The sequence below is a fragment of the Triticum dicoccoides genome, chromosome 3B (assembly GCF_002162155.2).
Source record: "Triticum dicoccoides isolate Atlit2015 ecotype Zavitan chromosome 3B, WEW_v2.0, whole genome shotgun sequence".
In the NCBI taxonomy this organism is placed as follows: domain Eukaryota; kingdom Viridiplantae; phylum Streptophyta; class Magnoliopsida; order Poales; family Poaceae; genus Triticum; species Triticum dicoccoides.
Genome location: NC_041385.1, coordinates 566,787,452 through 566,811,933, shown reverse-complemented (window position 1 = coordinate 566,811,933; position 24,482 = coordinate 566,787,452). Strand labels below are relative to the sequence as shown.

At 44.0% G+C, this 24,482-nt stretch overlaps 1 non-coding gene across 1 annotated transcript; it reads right to left on the bottom strand.

The window, feature by feature from the left end:
• Positions 1-19,711: 19,711 nt before the first annotated feature.
• LOC119282903 lies at positions 19,712-19,818 on the bottom strand. Its single transcript, XR_005138933.1, has one exon. It is a non-coding gene; the product is annotated as a small nucleolar RNA R71 (small nucleolar RNA).
• Between the last annotated feature and the right edge of the window lie 4,664 nt (positions 19,819-24,482).

The window sequence follows — 24,482 nt, the reverse complement described above, 5'->3', positions numbered from 1 at the left end:
GGGCGGTGCCGAACGGCGTTATGCCGCAGTGTTGCCCCCTGTCGGCCGTTACGGTGGTTCTGCCGCCGCGGGACACGCCGGCGCAGGCGGGCCAGGGCGCCACCGACGCCAGGAAGGCGCCAAGCGCGCGTGTGGAGCTCCGGACAAGAAGGAAGGGCTGCGAGCAACGTGCCAAGTGCACAGTTTTCCTGTGACTGAAACTTCTGACGAAGAAACGACACTGAAATCTGAATTTTACTGAATATGAACAGTAACAGTGCATGCCAGGTGTTCGACAGAATGATTTTGGCATGTGGGGATTTTTCCTTGAGCTGGTTTTTGGTGGAGTGGTCTCTCATTGCAACTAGAGGTTTCCTGAATTTCGGTGGAATATTTGGAGGAGTGGAGATATGAATTTCACCAAATTTGGCAAATCTGGTCCAAACTTGCAGAGGGTGAAATTTGAAAGTTTTGAAAAGAAGAAGAGTAGATCTTGATGGTTCTAGGTTGTGGGTGCTAAGGACTATCCAGGGGAGTTGGTTTGGGATCAAGAATCAAAGGCATTAGGGTACTTGCTTTGCAAATCACCTAGGTTCAAAATAAAGGACAGAATTGTTTTGGGAAAAGAAATAAATGGAATAAAATCCAAAAATATATTTTATTAGTTTGGACAAAATGTTTGGGTTGTTCCAAAGTGGAAGGAGGGGTTTTGGGAAGGTTTTACCATAAGAGGCATGGTAAACAAGAATGGATCAAAATCAAATAAAAGCCCAAAACCAAAAAGGTTTTTTTCTTTTTAGAAGAAACTAAATCCAAGAAAAGATTTTTAGAGGGTAAACTTAGCAGAGAGGTTTTTGAGAAGGGTTTAAAAGACCTTCTTCAGACCAAGCAAGGCTCTTTCTGAAAACAAAAACCACAAAAATTTTGGAGTGTCACAGCACCTACCCCCTTAGGAAAAATCTCGTCCCCGAGATTTCAGCTGATCCTTAAACAGGTGTGGGTGTTTTGTCCGAAGAAAATCCTCGCTCTCCCAAGTTGCTTCATTCTCGGTGTGATTGCTCCACTGAACTCTGAAAAACTTGATGGTTTTCTGTCGGGTCCTCCTCTCAGACTTCTAATATTTTTATTGGGTGCTCCCGGTAGGTGAGGTCTGGTTGCACGTCAATATTTTCATGCGATACTTGCTTCTCTGGGTTGCCCACGTACTTTCACAACTGCGAGATGTGAAACACGTTGTGGATACCGGATGAATCTCCGGGTAGGTCTAGCTGGTAGGCTACCGTGCCTCTTCGGGCCACTATATGAAATGGTCCGATGAATCTTGGTGCTAGCTTTCCCTTAATCCTGAATCGCTGCAGACCCCTCATAGGAGAAACTCTTAGGTATACCAATTCCCCGGGTTCAAAACTGATTTCCCGATGCTTTCGATCGTAATAACTCTTTTGCTGACTTTGAGCTGTTTTGAGTCGATCTCTAATCGTCTTAACTTTCTCTTCGGCCTCCTTGAGCATATCTGGGCCGAAGATATGGCCGTCTCTGATCTCTGACCAATTTAGCGGGGTACAACATCTTCTCCCATACAGAGCTTCAAAGGGTGCCATTTGCAAGCTGGCTTGATAACTGTTGTTGTATGCGAACTCTGCATATGGCAAACTTTCCTCCCAACTGGTTCCGTAGGTGAGAACGCAGGCTCTCAGCATGTCCTCTAGGATTTGGTTTACGCGTTCAATCTGCCCATCAGTCTGGGGATGGTATGCGGTACTGAATGCTAGTTGGGTTCCCAGTGCTTGTTGTAGGTGATCCCAAAATCTAGAGACAAACTGTGTGCCTCTGTCAGATATGATAGTCTTTGGGACTCCATGCAGGCAGATGATACGGGCAAGATAAAGTCTGGCCAGCCTTTGAGTGGTGTGAATTGTCTTCATCGGAATAAAATGTGCCACTTTGGTTAATCTGTCGGTTATGACCCATATGGCATCGTTTCCGTGTCGTGACCGTGGCTGTCCAACAATGTAATCCATTCCAATCTCGTCCCACTTCCACTCGGGTATCTTGTTTGGCTGTAACAGCCCGGCTGGTTTCTGGTGCTCGGCCTTCATACGTTGACAAGAGTCACAGCATGCAATGAACGTGGCTATATCTCTCTTCATACCATGCCACCAAAAATTTCCCTGAAGGTCTTTGTACATTTTTGTCCCTCCAGGATGGATTGAATACGAAGCAGTGTGGCTTTCAGCCAGAATCTGTTGTTTGAGGTCCTTGATATTTGGTACGCAAAGTCTCTCTCCGTACCACAATATTCCTTGCTCATCTATGTTGAATTCTGAGGCCTTGCCCAAACTCACTTTCCTTTTTATGCCTTCAATGCTGGGGTGTCCGTGCTGGGCCTCCTTAATCTTTTCCATCAATGTAGGCTATATTTCTAGATTCGACACACTGCCTTCGGTAACCATTATTAAATTGAGTCTGGCAAATTCCTGTTGAAATTCTGGCCTCAACTTTGGTATACTGTCGTCGTCCGTGCTGGGATTCCGCCTAAGGGCATCTGCCACAACATTTGCTTTTCCGGGATGATAGTGGATCCCAACATCATAATCCTTCACCAACTCCAACCAGCGTCGTTGTCGTAAATTAAGTTCCGGCTGTGTGAAAATATACTTAAGACTCTTATGGTCTGTGTATATCTCACAACGATTTCCAAGTAGGAAGTGTCTCCATTCCTTGAGTGCATGGATGACCACTGCCAATTCTAAGTCATGAGTGGGATAATTCTCCTCATGCTTGCGGAGTTGTCTGGAGACATACGCGACTACCTTGCCTTCTTGCATCAATACGCATCCGAGGCCTTTCCGGGATGTGTCACAATATACCTCAAAATTCTTGTGTATGTCCGGCACAATTAATACTGGTGCCGTTGTTAACTTCCTTTTTAGCTCTTGGAAGCTTTTCTCACATGCTTCCGTCCATTCAAACTTCTTGCCTTTCTTGAGCAACTGCGTCATTGGCTTTGCTATGGTTGAGAATCCTTCAATAAATCTCCGATAATAGCCTGCCATTCCCAAGAAACTCCGTACGTCCGTTACGCTAGCTGGTGGTTTTTAGCCAAGTACGGCCTTGACCTTTTCCGGGTCTACTGCAATACCTTCTTGGGTGAGTACGTGGCCCAGAAAACCCACCTGCCTTAGCCAAAATTCACATTTGCTGAATTTGGCGTACAGTTGATGTTTCCTGAGTTCTTCTAGTACAATCCTGAGATGCTCGGCGTGCTCTTCTGGTGTTTTGGAGTATATCAAAATGTCATCGATGAATACCACAACAAACTTGTCCATATACTTCATAAATACTTTATTCATGAGATGAAGAAAATATGCGGGGGCGTTGGTTAGCCCAAATGGCATTACTGTGAACTCATACAGTCCATATCTGGAAGTGAAGGCTGTCTTGGGAATATCTTCTATTCGCACTTTTAATTGGTGGTATCCTGATCTCAAGTCAATTTTTGAGAAGACTTTGGCCTGTGCGAGCTGATCAAATAAATCATTTATTCGGGGCATTGGGTATTTGTTCTTGATTGTGACCATGTTGAGAGCTCGATAATAAATACACAACCTCAGTGTTCCATCTTTTTTTCTTGGCAAATAAAATTGGAGAACCCCAAGGTGAGGAACTGGCTCGTATGTATCCTTTCTCCAATAATTCTTTTATTTGCTTCTTCAATTCCACCAATTCGGATGGTGCCATTCTGTATGGTTTCTTGTAAATGGGAGCGGTTCCGGGTGCTAGCTCAATGCTGAATTCTATCTCTTGGTCCGGTGGCATGCCTGGTAGTTCTTCTGGAAATACATCTGGAAATTCACATACTACTGGAACCTTGTTCAGCTCAGAAACGTCTACCTTGTTAAATCTTGGTTGCCGAGGTAGTTGTCTCTCTTTGGCTGAAACTTTTATTTTCTTCCCGTGATGGTGTGAGAATCACGGTCCGGTTGAAGTAGTCAATAAAACCTTTTGTTGGTGGTTAACCAATCCATCCCTAGGATGACATCCAGTCCTTTGCTTTCCAATACAATAAGGTTGGCGTAAAACTTCAATCCTTCAAATTCAATGACCACACCTTGACAGTAACTCTGGGTCACTTGCTTAATTCCAGGGGACTTGATGATCATTGATTTTTCCAAGGGAAGCATCGAAAAATTATGTTGCAAAGCAAAACTCTTCGAAATGAATGAGTGAGAAGCTCCAGAATCAAACAAAACCATGGAAGGTATTGTGTTGACAGGGTACGTACCGAGTACGATATCTGGGGCGTTCTGTGCTTCCTCTCAGGTCACGTGGTTCAGCTGACCTTTCCGGTGGTTGTTATTGGGGTGGAAATTGTTTCGCTTTGGCGCTGAATTATTGCCACCATTGTTAGGTTTCGGGGTTGAGTTCCTTGGCTTGGGGCACTGCTTGGCATAGTGCCCTTCTTCTCCACAAGCGTAATAAGTAACGCCTGGGCGATAGATGAACTCCTTGTCTCTTGCATGGAAATTCTTGATTGGGCGTGAATTATCCGTCGGGGTTTTGTGTATTCCACCCTTCTGAAATTCCGTCTTGTTTCTGGGGTTGCGAGAAAAAGTGGTCTGGTCCCTTTTGCGTTTGCGAAAATATTCCAGGCTACGTCGCTCATTTTCCAGAGTAATGGCCTTATCCACCAGTGTTTTAAAATCTAGGAAGGTATGCACAACCAGCTGGCATTTAAGGGCAGGTGCCAGGCCTTCCAAGAATTTTTCCATCTTCTTGCTCTCGGTCATGCGCTCTTCGTTGGCGTAGCGAGACAGCAGAGTAAATTGGATGTTGTATTCTGACACTGTCATGGTCCTTTGCTTGAGGTCATCAAATTCTCTCTTCTTGATTTTCATAACACTCTTAGGAATGTGTGCCCCATGAAAACCTTCTTTGAAATCCTCCCAGGTTTTTTCATTTTCGTTGGGGTGCATGTGCAGGAAGTTTTCCCACCATGATGCAGCTGCTCCCGTGAGGTAATGTGGTGCATACAATACTTTTTCACGGTCTGAACACTGTGCAATAATTAATTTTCTCTCCATGTCTCGAAGCCAGTCATCGGCCTCAAGAGGCTTGTCTGTGTGAGAAAATGTTGGAGGACGCGTCTTCTGTAACTCCGATAATTTGGATTGCTGTTGATACTGACCACGGTTACTTCCCATATTGATGAATTGGTTCATCATCTCCTGGTGTTGTTGCTGACTCTGTTCATACAGACGACACACTTGGGTAAATGTTGTTTCACTGTCCTGCTGACTTGTCTGTCCCTGAGTGAAATTGTGGTTTTGCGGTGTGCCATAATTTTCCTCTGGCTGATTTGGCATGGAGCGCGTCCAAGGACGAGACATCTTTCACTCTGGGGATATATTTTCTGAAACTCGTAAGACAAGAAAGAGAGTCGCAAAAGTCAATAAAATCACACATAAAGAAAATTTTAAAACTCCAAGATATTTTTTTGAAAATACACGGTTGCGCGCGGAGAAGGACTATTACATATCTTACACGCGAGCATAATTATACATTACATCACTCAGGATATGCGTACATAATCTTGACATGTTATTTAGACTAGTGCACTTCTCCAGATCCTACATGATGCGCAAACAGGCTACTTCTCACAACCTATGTACATATAAACATATCACACAAGTCGGTACATCGCATGGCGTTTACGCGTACTCAGTCGGAGATGGTGAGGATCTCCCTTGGCCTGCCGAGGGTGAGACACAGTGACGCTGGGGAATCAACCTCCTCCTCGCTAATAGGTTCCAGACGAGGAATGCGGCACTGAGCTGATGGAGCAGGTGCCATAGGCGGAGTAACCTGAATATGAGTGGGCGGAATAGGTGGAGTAGCACGTATGGGAGTGGGTGCAATAAGTGGTGCAGCGCGAACGGGAGTGGGTGCAATAGCTTGGTTGAATTCCTCAGTGGTAGGAAGACGACGAGCAGTGGCGAGAATGGTAGGCAAATGAGAAGCTGAGGACGAGATAAAAGTCAGCGGTGGAGCGGTGTGCAGGAGTTCCCTCTTGTTAGCGGCACAGCCATGAACTAAGTCCATGCGTGCAGCTACGAGGTCGTCCACCATGCTATCGAAGGCTGCCTCCAGGGCTCGGAGGTACTCGACAAGCATCTCAAAGGCCTCGTCTCGCTCTCCTCTGGGGCAAGAGAAAGAGTAGTGACAGGTGTAAGGCACGTGGCATGGAAGGTAGCGGTAGCGACGGGTCTTCATTGCAGGAAAGACATCCCGAAGACGAGCTATCGCCTCGCGGGCAGCCATCTGCATAGCATGCCTCTCTGTAGGCATGGATCTCCCCAAGAAACGGAAGCGGCGTATCTCAGCACGCCCTCCCCTGAATTGCACCGCGGCCTGGTGCATGGTCAGACTATCGTTGATCTTGTGTGGATAAAGTGTGAAGACTGGGCGCACGGATGGCCCCATTGCGACCTGAACGATGAAGGAGAGGAGCTTGACGAACCCCTCAGGCACGTTGGTGAACATCTGCGACTCACAGTCGTTGCCAGCCATCTACAAAAGTAGGCAAAAATCCTGAACGATCAGATCATAAATTTTATGCTGACTGTCAGAAAAATGACTACATTTGTAAAAACATGAATAAACTCTATCATGCTAATAACCAATTAGCGATGGCACCTAGTGGCTTCCTACAGTCAGCCTGGCTCTGGTACCAAGTCTGTCACGACCGGTTTTTCAATAAAATAATTATTGAGAAAATCGATCTTTAGATCCCAGTATAGGAAAAGTCATCCTCACTGGTAGACAAATACTTGATAAATAGAGGACCAGTAGCATTAAATATATTACAGGGTTGAGCTGAGGCTGCTTAACAAATTATTACAAACTCGCCAATATTTTACATAAGGGCGGTTATGACACAGGGGTGTGGTGGCATGCTACTAGCTCGCGGTAAAAAGTGGTGGTGGATAACTTGACTCCTAACTGGCAGCTCATCGAGCATCGAAGTGAGGCTCGATGAATTTATTCTGGGGTGGCGGAAGCGGATATGATACAGTGACCAAAACAGGATCGCACGGGACTAACTGGGACTCCTCTAGGCGTCGGACTCGCTATCGAACTCTTCATCCATGAGATCGCCTTCATCAACATTTGGCCAAATCAACAAGCCAGGTGAGTACTTTGAAAGTACTCGCAAGACAGTTCGGACAAAAGACATAATAAATGAATGCATGAATGCGTCATGAATAAAATTAATGATGCTCATCCCAACAATAATATTGTTGCATGACTTGATAAATAAAATAAATAACTGAAAACCGATCGGGTGTCTGGAGCGACGCCTCGAAAGGTAAACAAATAAAGGTCATGCCGCAGTCCGGCGTCTAAGCGACACCACATAAAGGGCTTAAAAGAAATGCCGCAATCGGGCGTCTTAGCGACACCACATAAAGGGCTTTAAAAGAAATACCACAGTCGGGCGTCTTAGCGACACCACATAAAGGGCTTTAAAAGAAATACCACAGTCGGACATCTGAGCGACGTCACAGACCGGGCTTATAAAAGAAAAGCCACAGTCGGACATCTGAGTGACGTCACAGACAGGGCTTATAAAAGAAATGCCACAGTCGGACATCTGAGCGATGTCACAGACAAGGCTTGTAAAAGAAATGCCATAGTCGGACATCTGAGCGTCGTCACAGAAAGGGCTTGATAACAAAAGTACATAAAAAGTATGCCGCAGTCGGATGTCTGAGCGACATCGTAGAAAGGGCTTATATAAGAAAAGTAAATAACAAGTATGCTGCAGTCGGATGTCTGAGCGACATCGCAGAAAGGGCTTATATAACAAAAGTAAATAACAAGTATGCCACAGTCGGACGTCTGAGCGACGTCACAGAAAGGGCTTATATCAAATGTAAATAACAGGTTAGTCCATCCACAAGAATAAACTTTTAACCGGATTTACACACATGTAGTCCACCGGAGTTTTGTCACTGAGGCTTATTTCTGACAAGATAAGATGAATACCGTACTTGGACAAGTACAAGATGATATAAAGAATTTGAGACTCTGCAGAGTTTGTACTAACTGACCACAGCTAACGGATTTCCATAGTCACGAAGGACTAGTTCCGTTTATGGTATTTCGGTAGAAACACATTTAACTAGTACACACCCATTTCACCTCACGATGCCAGGAATCACCCTGAACAACGTCCAAGAAAAACTTTGAGACGGGGAGGTCACAACCTCGAATAGCATGGGATCAAATTTCTATACGCGAGCTCTAAGGGGTGCCCCCCTCTCGGTCCCAACCGGAAACACCCATGCCCCCTGACCGGACGACGGGCTTTAATCCAGGGCCATGGAACCCTCATCCCGGCCTCTCTATTTGGTGTGTACCAGGAAAACGATTTGCAACTTACTAAGCCATATTCATTTCGGAAAACATCTGGCAGTACAGGAAGAAAATGAATGGGAATGTGATTTCATTCACGATGACACGTAAGTCAAATAATCTGGCATAAGACTGGCATGTCACAACACTGCCATCTTACCCATCCTCATGCCATCACATGGCCATGCAAATATGTATCCAACAACATAATGCTTTCCGAAACTTACTTTCCACTTATGTGCATGAAATATAACATTCAAAGAAATGTTCATAAACATGCCGTGACCATACTAAAATGCAAACATGCAACAACCACTCATCATATCAAAAGTTCAAACATGCTTGCCTGTTTCGGAGTAGTCGGAGCCTAACTGTGTGAAGTTCGCAGCTCCATCACCTCCTCCGGTATCTACGGTATAAGAAAAAAATACGTACGTAATGTAAATACCGTGAGTGTACAGAAAAGTGTTCCAAATATTTTTCAAATAAATATGACAAAAAACTAGACCAAAAAAGAAAGGTGACAGAAAAAGAATCAATCAAAAACCATTTTCCATTTAAAAGTTATAAGAGTTTTGGTCCAAGGACCCATCTGTAATGAAACAGAAAACTTCCAGGGGGTTCTGCGGAAAAGTCCAGAAAACGGTTCGTTTAAAAGAAAAGACTGAGAGGCTGACAGGCGGGCTCCACCCGTCAGGTTTGAAAATTCAAATGAGGGAAACAGGGTGCGATGGTGCCCGAGAGGTGCGGTGGTCGCCGACGGCGATCCACGGCGGGGCTGGGTGATCGGGTGGTACCTTCGTGATCAGTGCACCTTTCCGTGTCGGTGGGTGGTGGTGGTGGTCGCCGACAGGCACTGTGTCAACGGCGGCCCTTTCTCTGACGGACGGTGGTTCGGGTCGTCATGGATCTTGCCGGAGATAGCTGCGGGGGTCAAATTGAAGTGGGGGTTAGCCTCCTGGTAGTGGTACGAGGCTACGGGCAAGAGTAGGACGATGGAGGAGTTCTCACCGAAGAGAACGTTGCAGGAGCCCGAGGCGGACAGAGGTGGCCGGAGTTGAGGAAGAAGGGCCCCTCGAGGCTCTTCTAGTGGCTAGGCGGGGTCTGGTGAGGTGGTGGAGTTGTGCGGGGGCGAGAGCAAGCTCGGGGGGTGCTATTTATAGCCGGCCGAGGCGGTTGCCGTGAATGGAAAAGTCCGGTGAGTGATTACGGCGGCGCTGTGGGTGGATGGTCGGCTTAGGGGCTTGAGCATCATCTAGATAAAGCACTAGTGCCATCCCCGTGTCCAACTCAGCAAGGGGGGGAGGATTACGGCCTGTCCTCGACAGAACGGCCGCACGGCACGTCGGCGGTAGAGAACACGCTCTGCGCGTGCCAGGCCACGGCGACGGTGCTGCATGTGTGCGCTGGCAAGGAGATGGCCACACGGAGCTCTCAGGAGGTTTGGGCGGTGCCGAACGGCGTTATACCGCAATGTTGCCCCCTGTCGGCCATTACGGTGGTTCTGCCGTCGCAGGACACGCTGGTGCAGGCGGGCCAGGGCGCCACCGATGCCAGGAAGGCGCCAAGCGCGCGTGTGGAGCTCCGGACAAGAAGGAAGGGCTGCAAGCAATGTGCGAAGTGCACAATTTTCCTGTGACTGAAACTTTTGACGAAGAAACGACACTGAAATCTGAATTTTACTGAATGTGAACAGTAACAGTGCATGCCAGGTGTTTGACAAAATGATTTTGGCATGTGGGGATTTTTCCTTGAGCTGGTTTTCGTGGACTGGTCTCTCATTGCAACTAGTGGTTGCCTGAATTTTGGTGGAATATTTGGAGGAGTGGAGATATGAATTTCACCAAATTTGGCAAATCTGGTCCAAACTTGCAGAGGGTGAAATTTGAAAATTTTGAAAAGAAGAAGAGTAGATCTTGATGGTTCTAGGTTGTGGGTGCTAAGGACTATCCAGGGGAGTTGGTTTGGGATCAAGAATCAAAGGCATTAGGGTACTTGCTTTGCAAATCACCTAGGTTCAAAATAAAGGACAGAATTGTTTTGGGAAAAGAAATAAATGGAATAAAATCCAAAAATGGATTTTATTAGTTTGGACAGAATGTTTGGGTTGTTCCAAAGTGGAAGGAGGGGTTTTGGGAAGGTTTTACCATAGGAGGCATGGTAAACAAGAATGGATCAAAATCAAATAAAAGCCCAAAACCAAAAAGGTTTTTTTCTTTTTAGAAGAAACTAAATCCAAGAAAAGATTTTTAGAGGGTAAACTTAGCAGAGAGGTTTTTGAGAAGGGTTTAAAAGACCTTCTTCAAACCAAGCAAGGCTCTTTCTGAAAACAAAAACCACAAAAAATTTGGAGTGTCACAATGCCTCAGTCGGGCGTCTAAGCGACACCACATAAAGGGCTTATATGGTAAATAAATAACAAGCATGCCACAGTCGGGCGTTTGTGCGACGCCACATAAAGGGCTTTTAAAGTAAATAAATAATAAGCATGCCACAGTCGGGCGTCTGTGCGACGCCACATAAAGGGCTTTTAAAGTAAATAAATAATAAGCATGCCACAGTCGGGCGTATGTGCGACGCCACATAAAGGGCTTATAAAGTAAATAAATAACAAGCAATGCCACAGTCGGGCGTCTCGGAGACACCACATAAAGGGCTTATAAAATAAATAATCACAATGAATATCCAGGAGGTAGAGCCGTCCCAGGGATACTCAAGAATTCAAATAATAAAATGGGTTAGTCCATAATGAACATAACATAATTATCACAAGTCATCAGTGATGATCCACGTTCTGGTTTAGTAGTTTCTCCTCCGAAGACCGACACTAAGACCGACACTTGACCCGACCCAGACTGTAGTCCTTAACCATGGATGCGGCTATTCGAATAGGTTTAATCCCTGTAGAGGGTGTACTCTTTACCCATGAGTAACGGATTCCTTTAGTCCATTGGGACTAATTCCGTCTACGGTCTTTTAATTGAAAACACACCTGACTTGCACACACCAGCTTAACCCACCGGTGTCTAGAATCACCCACGACACCTGTCAAGCAAAACTCTAAGTGGGGAGGCTACAACCTCGCGTAGCATGGGATCAAATTTATACCGCGCGCTCTAAGGGGTGCCCCCCTCTCGGTCCCAACCGGAAACACCCATGCCCCCGGACCAGGTGGCCTGCCTACCAGCTACAACCGGTACCTTCCACCATGGCCTCTCTGTATGGTGTGTGCTTGAAAGGGGTTGACGACTTACTGAACCGTACCCTACTTGTTGTAGGGACAAGTGGTAGTACGAAACAAGTATGGGGGTTACTGGAACAAGACTCGATCTACGGTCGACTCAGGAGGTTTATGAATTCCCTGCATGATATGTATCACAAATATATTTCAAACAACACAATCAACACTCATTATACCTTACTATGCCATAGCGGACACAACCGTCCCGACGGAGACTGGCGACAAGCTCACGCCTACCCAAGGCAGAGGCTTTCCCGGATTCCTTCCGGCATGCATGCAAGGCACATGAGGATGATTACCATCACAAGTGTGTTCATTTCCAACAGCATGGAAATCATTAATATGCATCCATGCAAATGATCATATCACATGAAATAACAAGTTCTCTGAAATGAGGTGGTGTTATAAATGTGTCAATGAACACACCAAAAATATTATGCCGGGGTTCAGAATGCTTGCCTTCAAGTTGTGGGGAGGCAGGGTGCACTCCAAAACATTTGAAGGCTTTCTCCTCTCTCCAAAATCCTATTTAAAAATATTTTTGAATCAATATATAGTTTCAAAAACAATACCAAAAAGTTGTCTGAATTTTTTTGAAATAAATCTTAAAATAAACTAGACAATATTTGGGAGATGTATAAAAAAGAATCCAGTCATTTGGATTTATATTTTAAAAGTTATAGCCAGTCAAAGTCCTGGTCAAAATCTGTTTTTATAAAAAAAATGCTTCAGATGGAATACGTTTTCGGTGTAGGGGAAACGTACTGGGGAGTTATACGCCTTCACTTAAACACGGGTGGAGGCGGGTTGGGTCGCTAACAGTGGGTCCAGGGGCCCCAATGGTCAGGTTTGACCAGTCCCCTTCCCTCTTCTTCCTCTGGCCGAACAGAGGCGGGGGCTCCGGCGATCGTCGCCGGTGTTCGGCGGCTCCTCGCGGGCCTCCGAGGGTGGGGATGGATCCGCAAGACTGGGGTGGTCCTCCTAGTGGTCGTTGGGTCGGCGGGGACGGAGTGAGCTGTCGGCAGCGAGCTTCGCGGCGGAGGAGGCTTCGGGAGCAAAGTGGGTTTGGGGCTACGGTGGTTCCCGACCAAAATTGAGCGTGGGGTTGCACTCATGAGAGGGAGGGAGAGCTCCTGGTGGAGAGAGTGGAGAGGGGGAGGCCCTGGTGGAGCCGGAATGGCCGGGGCAGTGGCGGCAGCTGCGGTTGCCGGAGATGGGCAAGGAGACCTCCCCGGGTCGATTGGCTGCCAAAGGGGGTCCTAGGGGGTGGCTTGAGACTGCCTGCGTGCGGGGAAGAGCTCGGGGCTTCTTAAATAGGCTCGTCAAGGCGGTTCCACGGCGGCCGAGGATAAGGTCGCCGGCGACCGTCTTTCTGTAGCTTGCAGGGCAACGTGGAGGCAACGAGAGCTAGCCGACGAGCGAGGGGATAAGCTTGCGCAGCTCCCAGGGGCAGGTGGCGAGCCGGGGTGGCTCGAGCGGCACCGACCGTGGCAGAGGCGCGCTACGGACGCCGGTGTGCCGCCAAGAGTGCCCTGACGGCGGCGCTGTAGGGTGCCAGGGTGGTCGGGGTGGCGTGGCGGTGCAAGAGGGGAGTGAGTGGCGTGGCTCTACAGGGAGGGAAAAACCAGGGGCGCTACGTGTCGGCTCGGGCGCGGCACGTGCAATACGCGTGCTCTGCTCGCGCCCAGAGCACGCACGGGACGTGCTCGACGAAATGCTAAGGCATGCTAGAGGTCGCGGGTGAGGCTGGCAAGAAACATGGCTAGGTTAGGGTTAGTCAGAAGGTAAATGGACATGGTGGTTAGGTCAGGTGGCCAAGTTCACAATGCAAAAAAACACTCATGCCAATTCTGTCCATGCACTCCGGTGTTTGACAAAATGCCACAGGCACCTAGGCTTTTCTTGGAGTGGCCAATTCTTTCAGATTGAAGTCTCTTTGGATGCACAAGAGGGTGGTGAGGTTAGTTTGTCAAAAGAAGAAACTTGTTAGTGCAAGTTTTGCAAAACCTCAGTTTTTGATAGAAAGAAGAGGGCATGGCTGCAAGCACTTAGAATCATCCAATGGGTCCACTCTCCTGAACTTAAGGGTTTGGCAAGGTACACTACAAGCAGGAGAAAGAATCAAGGGCCAAAGAGCAAGCAAGAATATGGTTGCCATACAAACCATCAAGTTGGACCAGAATGAAGATGAGGTTGATACACTCAAATTTTTCAAACAACATCATTGGGTTTTTGCATAAAGTTGAATCATAAGCTACTACCCGCATCCCATAATTTTGGTGGAGGCTAGAAGGAAGTATTTAAATAAGTTGTAGTGCAAAATTGCCCAATGGACCAGAGAAGAAAATTGGGTGTAGAGCTCAAAATATTTCATGAATAAAAGACATTTTTGCATAAAAGTGATTTAAAAACATCACCTGACATCTCCAAATTTTGGTTGGAACTTTAAATGAATTTATCAGATGGTTGTAGTTCAAATATGGCCATATAACCTTGGAAAAACCATTTTTCAAGAAAATAAAGATCAAGCAAATTAATTATGTAATTAGTTCTACTAATAAAAGAAAAGTTTTTCTTGAGAGGTTAAACAAGTCCAATAACATATTTGAAAAATTTTCACTTAGGGGAAAACTCCATAATACCAAGGGAGAAAAAAATTCAAAAATCAAAAGGGAGCCAGAAAATAAAAAAAATAGTTTCCTGGCAAAAAATTTAATTAATAAAACAAGGTCAAAATTTTGGGGTGTCACAGGAATCAAATAGATTATTAATGAGTTATTGCCATATTACCTGGCCTAGATTTATTGGAAAGAAACAATGGGGTTGCCTTGCTGTTTTCAGAGTTTGTCTTCTTATCTTCAGTAGCCAGCACCAAATTAACACACTAGCATTGCTATCATTGGCCAAGTCAGATAATACGAAAGCAACATTGACACAAAAAACATTTGGGCAACTAGCCTACACCAAATTAACACAATATGGCACAGCTATCATCAGCCAGGTAAGGTAATACGAAAGCAACATTGACACAATGAATGAATGGGCAACCAGAGCAGCACTACAATTCAGTAATGTGCATGATATGAGATAGTACACTCATGCAGCTCAGTATGCAAAGCTACTAGGCAGTTTTCTTTACAAAAATCAACATTGGCGCCTTTAACATTTTGCTACAACTAATTTTAGATCAGATAAAGGTTGGATTCACGCCGATTAACAAAATACATGCTGATGTGAAAATATAGTGATATACAACAAGTACTTACATCAGCATTGGAGCACAGAGAATTCCCGCAAGATATTTTCCTCGAATATAATCCCAATGAAGGAAGTCTTCTATCATTTAACCTTATTTTCTAAAAGAGATATGGGTAAGAAACATGTAGAAAATATGATCAGAACGCTCTAAAATTTCATGATGCAAGGATACGCACACGCTTCTTAGAATGGAGTTGACATTCTTTTGCTGGACTGGAGCGGACTAGTTCTTTGGCCACTTGAATCTGCTTATTATCAGTGGGAGTTGGGTTTCTCTGTGCTGGAGCAGTATCTATGAAAACTGGAGTTGGTTTATTATCTCCTGGTGTTTGGATCTTTTGCAAAGACCTAGTTTTTAACCCTTCAGATTCTAACATAGCCGTCTTCCCCTCGCATGCCTTATATAGAAGAATGGTGCTTCAATTATAAAACATGGTATAGTAGAGATGGAATAGGTACTGAAGAATAGAAAGGCATGACATATTGACATGTATTTCCTCCATCCGGAAATAAATGGATGGGTCTAGGCGTATTTCAGTTCTAGATACATCCTTTTTATCCATTTATGCGACATGTAATCCGGACGGAGGGAGTATGATGTAAGAGCTAGGGATACGACAGGACAACATAGTAAAAAAAACACTGAAAAACCCACTGCAGAACCAAAGTATTCAAACCCACTGATATGAGATAGTACACTCATGCAGCTCAGGATGCAAAACTACCAGATAGTTTTCCTTACAACAATCAACATTGTGGCCTTTACATACATTTTGCTACAACCAAATTTAGATCAGATAAAGGTTGGATTCACACCGATTAACAAAATACATGCTGATGTAAAAATATAGTGATATACAACAGGTACTTACATCTGCATTGGAGCACAGAGAATTCCTGCAAGAATCTTTCCTCACAGACGATACCAGTGTAGAAATTCTTCTATCTGTTAAGCTTATTTTCTAAAAGAGAGATGGGTAAGAAACATGTAGAAAATATGATCAGCATGCTATAAAATTTCATGATGCAAGGATACACACACGCTTCTTAGAATGGAGTTGACATACTTTTGCTGGACTGGAGTGGACTAGTTCTTTGGCCACTGGAATCTGCTTATTATCAGTAGGAGTTGGGTTTCTCTGTGCTGGAGCAGTATCTATAAAAACTGGAGTTGGTTTATTATCTCTTGGCATTTGGATCTTTTGCAAAGACCTTGTTTGTAACCCTTCATATTCTAACATGGTCGTCTTCCCCTTGCATGCCTTGTATAGAAGAATGGTGCTTTAATTATAAAACATGCTACAGCAAAGAGATGGAATAGGTACTGAAGAATAGAAAGGCATGACATATTGACATGTACCTCCATCCGGAAAAAATGGATGGGTCTAGGCATATTTCAGTTCTAGATACATCCTTCTTATCCATTTCGGCAACATGTAATCCGGACGGAGGGAGTATGGTGTAAGAGCTAGGGATATGACAGGACAACACAATAAAAAAACACTAGTTGAATGTAAAATTGTATGCTAGCGGAATACGTACAGAAAAAACTAAGGCAACATACACGTGTATGATTGGGAAACTAAGATGGCATTGTAGCAGAGCACTAGAACAACACTTCAATGTAAAAAAACATGGTATGGTAGACAGATGAAGTACACACTGATGAATAACAATGCATAAGATATTCAGAAGCATGATGTCCAAATTAAGCAGATGGCATTGCGATAGAGTAGAATGACAGTACTTGAATTTGAAAACATGTTATCATGAATGGAATAGCTACTGAAAAACAGGAAGGCATGACATATTTACATGCATGATCAGCATGCTAAGCACATGGCATTGCAACAGAGTAGATACACTCCAGGACATTATATGCATGTTGTACCCATATCACGGGCCAAGTTAGAGCAAGGACCTTGTGGGGTGAAGAGGATTCATCATCTTTCTGCAAGTCTTCTGAAGAACTGCCTTTACATGTTCCATCATATTGGGTATCATTGACATCAAGTTTATTGGCCTTTACATTGCTCTGTGAGGTTCTTGTGGATATATCAGTCTGTGCAATTATATCTGACATGCATGGAAGACAACTAGTAGTTAGATTTATGTAATGAGTTCCTATAGGAGACAACATAAATAGTAGGGTTGGGGTTAACTAGTAGCAATAGGTCTCAAAAACTAAAGGGAGAACACATATGAAAGCTACAGAATATGTATCGTTTGTACTCCAGATTAACTAGATGGCACACAAAAGTATTAAAGAACAACATAGGTAATACTAGAAGTGGTATAATACTATAATCACCAGCATGTGGGATAGCATTGGCTGATGGATGATAACTACGGAATAGCATTACCTAAAGAATAGGTATCTTAGCTGAACTATGGAACAGCGTTAACTCCTGAACAAGACCGTAAGAGATCAGCATGAATATACAGTGAAATGTGATAATCTATTTTCCATGCTTAGATGAATAACAAACCATAAATGTTGCACACAAGTAAGATGAGGGTACAACCTATCTGGCCGCCATCCATAGGAGTGAGCATCATGTGCTGACTTGTCGATGGCCCTGCCGTTGCTGTGGCTGTCCATGTCGAGCACGCGCATTCGATGCAGGGAACTGTTGAGTGGGGACTATAGCTCCCTTCTGGTGTATGTGATAGCACATTTATGCATATAGTATTTTTAGCCTTTTTGAGTCACAAATTAAACATATGATCTCAGTAATCACTCATAAAGTATTCATTCCTACAGAAATATTCCTATTGTGATATTTTTACAACAATTATTCATTTTTTGCAGGACTGGTGCGTTTAGGCACCCAAATTTCATCGAAAATGCTTTCAACACTAAAGCGGGGATCAACTTGGAGAAGAGTTCAGTTCTCGAGGGGGCAAAACTGAAAAGTACCAGAGGAGCTGGGGTCTGGCGCGACACACCAGATGTGGTGTCTGATCCCACGCGCGACTGAACCACCAAGAAGAGGAGTGGGGGTTGAAGAAAAAAACAACCAGGGGGCCGACTGCTCTCGCTCTCCACGCTGCTCACCCACCACCAGATCGAACCAGAGGAACACCAGATCGAAGGAGGGAGAAAAGGGGATCGAGGGAAGCGAGAAGGAGAACCAGATCGAATCCACTGCTCCTCTTCCACGACGACGTCGACCCGCTGTACTTCCTCATCCCCAACCTCAAGAAACGGAGCTGTTGATCCTCTCCAACGACTTCTCGGTGTTCCACTGCGAGGCTTCTCCGTCCTGACCGACTGCTGCTGCTCGTCTCCAACACCTACGCCCGTGCCGCTCTGCTCCAACATCGACGCCCGCGCCGCTCTGCTTCAACTCCGATGACCACTGCTGCGGCATCTCCTGTGGGGCGCCAGACACCAGGTGGTTCTCTGCTTCGGGTGGTCGGCTGACCTCCCGCGAAGGCCACCACGATTCCTCCCCAAGGCCGGGCCCTCTGCTGCTGATCTTCACCAAGTCCTCTTCACCACGCTGCAGCTCAACCCCAAGGATCCTCCTTCGCTACTCTTCTTCAACATCCACGCGGAAGTTTCTGCTACTACAGATCGTCTCCAATGTGCCTCTGCTACTCTTCTTCGCCTGCAACATCTACAGCTTCGAATCGAAGATCATCAAGACCCATAGGCTCTGAACTTCTCTCTTCTCTTGTTCCTGTTCTTTGAGTATATGCACTGTTGGGTCTGAAATTTACTCTGTTACCTGTGCACCTTTGCTGAACCCTCATGTATCCTTGCTGAATTGTTGTGATCCTTTGCAGGATATTAAGTTAGTAGTTATTCTCCTGTGAGCTGCTGTCACTTTAATTGGTTGCATGAGTTGTGTGTGATGTCTGAACCATCTTCCATGTTCTAGTGTTACTTGTCTGTTTGCTTACAAGAAAATCACTAAAGAGAAAGTCCTATTTCTGAACCCTTTTACCCTTGCTGCATATTATTTTGTTTTACCTTGTTCCAGTAGCTGCTTGTTGTCACTTCGGTTGGATTCATTTGTTCAGTTGTTCTGAATGCTTCAAATGTGTGCTCCGAAGTTCTAGATTCTTGTGGAGAATACGACATCCGTAGTTTGGGCATAAAAACCCTGCTATATTACAAAAGATCATTTTGGCGCCGTTGCCGGGGATCTAAATTTCATTAGCACATTAGTAGAAGCAGATCAGGATTTATTTTAGGTCGATTGCGTAGTATTGCTATCAACTAACCATTTCCTAACATTGTCTGCAGTTTTGAGAAAACTAGCATGTGTCAATTTCAGGAACTTTACAGGAAATTGTCTTATGCTTCAACCTGAACATTCACTAGAGCAATTTGATCCAGAAATTGAAAGGACTTTACTGAGAAGAAGAAGAGAGAATCAAACACGGTTTCAAGTTGCTGAAACTTTGCAAGATCAAGAAGAAGAAAAGATGCCTGATCCAGTACCTTTGCGCAGGGACTTGTGGATCCCAAGAGATCATGGGATACCAGGAGAAATGGTGCAACCAATTATTCAGGCGAACAATTTTGAATTGAAGCCTGCTCTGATTAACATGGTACAATAGTCCAGATTTGGTGGAACAACTTTAGAAGACCCACATGAGCATATAAGGACTTTCTTGGAGTATTGTAACACCCTCAAGCAAAATGGAGTTTCACCGAGTGCTATCAGATTATCACTATTTCCATTTTCCTTGAGAGATGGAGCAAGAGTATGGCTTCACTCATTGCCGGAACATCTGAAGGATACTTGGGAGACTTTATTGCAGACATTTCTTGAGAGATACTTTCCACCAACAAAAGCTTCTGAATATAGGGACAAGTTAACAAGGTTCACTCAATATGATGGAGAGAGTTTGTATGACGCATGGCAAAGATTCAACTCTTTAATCAGAATGTGTCCTCATCATGGTTTAGAAAGATGGCTGGTGTTACAAACCTTTTACAAAGGATTGTCTACTCAGACTAGAGCTTTTGTCGATTCTGCTGCTGGAGGAGGAATCATGAACAAAACCCTTGATGAAGCATTTGCATTGATTGAAAGTATGGCGTCTCATCATTTCCAATGGTCAAGTGAAAGAGCAATAGCACCACCACATCCTGGTGTGTACAATGTGTCTGCAAATGATAGCATGGTGGCTCAGATTGACATCTTAAACAAGAAGATGGATAGTATCATGTCAAATTGCATCGGTACATCTGTAGCTTCAGTAAGTGTGCCTCAAATGTGTGATGTATGTGGCCAAGCAGGTCATCCTTCAACAGAATGTACCTTCTATTCAGCAATTGGATCATCGGTTTCAGAAGTAAGTTATGCCCAAAGTCAAGGTCCATTCTCAAACAGGTACAATCCTTCTTGGAGGAATCATCCAAACTTGTCGTAAAGAACAATCAGTCATATGCAAGTGGATCGACAATACAAGGAAATCGACTACCAAATCATCCAAGTCAATTTCAAGTGTCGAGGCAGAATGAACAACAAAATGTTCAGTCAAATGGAATGGAGGAAATCATGAAAATGCAGTTGGAATTGATGAGCAAGATGACAAATGAAGTGAATGGCTTAAAGGATACCGTTAAGATGCTTGTGAGCAAAATGGATAGTATAGTGGGAGAAAATGAAGCAAGGCTGCCTGCGCAACCAATACCAAACCCGAAAGCTCACTGTCGGGCAATATCTTCAGTTGATGTAGTGACTACAAGGAGTGGAGTTATGTCAGGACCATTACTTCCTACTCCAAAGACATATGTCCCTCCTGCTATGAGGCCAAGTTCATCCGGAACTCCACCTTTAACATCATCAAAGAAACTAAAGGAGAAAGAAGTTGATAACCGAATTGAAACTAAAGTCGAATTTCCTGGTTTTCAAACAAGAGCTGAGCCTTTGCTAGATGAAGCAATAACAACCAACAACATTCCTTTTCCTGAGCGGTTCAACAAATCCAAAGATGACAAGCAATTTGCCAAATTCTTGGAAACTATGAAGGGAGTTCAGATTACCATTCCTATTCTTGAAGCTGTCCCGCATGTTCCAATGTATGCCAAATATTTCAAGGAATTGCTAACAAAGAAAAGAAGCATGCCTGAGCCAGAAGTAGTGACTTTATCAAAGGAATGTAGTGCGATAATTCAGAATTCCATGCCTGAAAAATTGGATGATCCAGGAAGCTTTTGTGTACCATGTGTGATTGGAAACAAAACTTACAGTGCTCAGTATGATTTGGGCTCAAGTGTTAGTGTGTTACCACATTCAGTTAGCAAAAGGATGATCTTGGGAGAATTAAATCCAACAGCCATAATTCTTCAGTTAGCTGACAGAACATATAGGAAACCTGTTGGAATTCTTGAGGATGTTCCAATCAAAGTTGGGAAGTTTGATTATCCGATTGACTTTGTAGTGCTAGATATGGAGGACAAAAGTGAGGCTGTGATCCTTGGAAGACCATTTTTGGCCACAGCTGGTGCACTTATTGATGTTCAAGAAGCTAAATTGAGCCTGAGGATTGGAAATGAAAAGGTGGAGTTTGACATGAAGCATGCAACACATATTCCGCAAGAAGAAAAGCACTGCTACAGAATTGATACACTACAGAAATGTGTGGAAGAAGGCTATGAAGAGAGGTATGGAAGTAATTGTTGTGAAGTAGTTGAGGAGGACAATAGTGAAATCAGATATGAAGAAATCAGACCTGTGAGCATATCGGAAAGCAGTACAAGGCCACTAGAGAAGATGCAACCAAGGCAAATAGAAATGAAACAACTTCCAGAAAGTTTGAAATATGCATTCTTAGACAATGACAACCAGAGGCCAATTATCGTGAATAGGGAGTTGACGGAAAGGCAAATAAAAGGGCTTCAAGCAGTTTTGCAAAAGTACAAGGATGTTATTGGATATTCAATTGATGATATGAAAGGGATAAATCCTGCTGTCTGCTCTCATAGGATTTACTTGAAAGAAAGCAGTGTACCAATTAGAGAAAGTCAAAGAAGATTAAATCCCCATTTGCAAGAGGTTGTTAAAAAGGAGATTCTTAAATTGCTCTCTGCCGATATCATATACCCAATTTCGGACAGCGAGTGGGTGAGTCCCATTCACATGGTGCCCAAGAAAGGAGGAATAACTGTCATTGAAAATGAACAAGGGCAAACGATTCCTAGTAGGACTGTCATAGGGTGGAGAATGGTCAATGATTTCAGAAAGTTAAATGAAGTGACGAGGAAGGACCATTTTCCTTTACCTTTCATTGACCAAATTCTGAAAAGGCTTGCTGGGCATGAATATTTCTGCTGCTTAGATGGGTATTCAGGATTCTTGCAAATCTCGATTCATCCGGATGATCAAGATAAAACAACTTTCACTTGCCCATACGGAACATTTGCTTACAAAAGACTAGCCTATGGACTTTGTAATGCACCCCCAACATTTCAAAGGTTTATGCTCTCTATATTCTCTGATATGATAGGAATCAAAGTGGAGGTGTTCATAGATGATATTACAGTCATTGGGAAAAGTTATGAGGATTGCTTGGATAATTTGGCAGCAGTTCTTCAGAGGTGTTCAGAACACAATCTAGTCTTAAACTGGGAGAATTGTCAGTTTCTTGTAAAGGAAGGAACTATTTTGGGACATTTGGTATCTGAAAGAGGAATTGAGGTTGATCAAGCAAAAGTTGAAGTAATATCAAAACTTCCACCACCTGTAAATGTGAAGGGAGTAAGGAGCTTTTTGGGACATGCTGGGTTCTATAGAAGATTCATAAAGGATTTCTCCAAGATAGCCAAACCCCTCACTAATCTCCTAAACAATGATGTTAAGTTCAACTTTGATGCAGAATGTGAAAAATCCTTCAACTTGCTCAAGGAAGCATTGGTCACTGCTCCAGTAGTGCAACCCCCTGACTGGGAATTACCATTTGAGATAATGTGTGACGCAAGTGACTTTGCTGTGGGTGCAGTACTGGGACAAAGAAAAGGAAAAGATTTGCATGTAATATACTATGCTAGCAAAACTCTTGATGGTTCTCAAGCTAATTACACAACCACAGAAAAGGATTTGTTGGCAGTAGTGTATGCCTTTGACAAATTCAGGCAATATCTTGTAGGGTCTCATTGTGTAGTTTACACAGACCACGCTGCAATTAGATATCTACTCAGCAAGAAAGAAGCCAAGCCAAGGTTAATTAGATGGATACTCTTGCTTCAAGAATTTGATGTGGAAATCAAGGACAAGAAAGGAGCTGAAAATGTTGTGGCAGATCACTTGTCGAGGTTGCAAAACAATGTAGTAGACTCCTTACCTATCAATGATGTTTTACCAGGGAGCAATCTTATGCAAGTGACTAGTATACAAAACTATACACCATGGTATGCAGATATAGTTAATTATCTGGTCTGTAACAAAGTCCCTACAGATTTTGGGTATCAAAAGAAGAAGAAATTCTTATCAGATATGAAGCACTTCTTTTGGGATGAACCTTACTTATTCAAACATTGTGCTGATGGCATTGTTCGAAGATGCTTGCCGGAAGGTGAAGCTAAAAGTGTGATCTATCATTGCCATTCATCCCCTTATGGAGGTCATGCAAGTACTAGGAAGACTCAAGCGAAAATTTTGCAAGTGGGATTTTACTGGCCAACTTTATTCAAGGATGTACATTCCTATATTGAAGCTTGTGATCCTTGTCAGAGAACTAGAAAGATTTCAAAAAGGCAAGAGATGCCTCAAAAAGGAATTCTTGAAGTAGAGCTCTTTGATGTATGGGGAATTGATTATGTTGGACCCTTGCCATCATCAAAAGGGTACAAATACATATTGGTGGCAGTGGACTATGTGTCAAAATGGGTTCAGGCTGTACCAACCGTCAATGCTGATTCCAAGTCAGTTTGCAATTTGTTCAAGCAAGTGAATCTTTCCAAGATTTGGTGTGCCACGGATTGTTATCAGTGATGGAGGAACACATTTCAACAACTCCCAACTAGAATCTCTCTTAGCAAAATATGGAGTTCATAATCACAGAATTACAACTCCATATCACCCGCAAGCAAATGGACAAGTGGAGTTGTCTAATAGAGAAATAAAGGCCATTCTCGAGAAGGTAGTATCAAAGTCAAGGTCTGACTGGGTACTGAAATTACCAGACACACTATGGGCATATAGGACAACCTATAAAACACCAATAGGAATGTCACCATTCAGGTTAATATATGGAAAAGCATGCCATCTACCCGTTGAACTTGAACACAAAGCTCAATGGGCCCTAAGGAAACTCAATATGGACCTTGATGCAGCAGGAAAATACAGAAAACTTCAACTCCCTGAAATGGAAGAACTAAGAGCTGACTCTTACGAGAGTGCAAGAATTTACAAAGAAAATACCAAGATCTGGCATGACAAGCATATATTGAGGAAAGAATTTCATCTTGGACAGTTGGTATTGGTCTATGATACTAGGTTTCATTTATTTCCTGGTAAATTCAAGTCAAGATGGTATGGCCCTTGCAAGGTGAAGAAGATTCTGCAAAATGGTGTTATTCAAGTGCAAAGTACTTCTGGAGGTCTCTTCCTTGTAAACGGTCAAA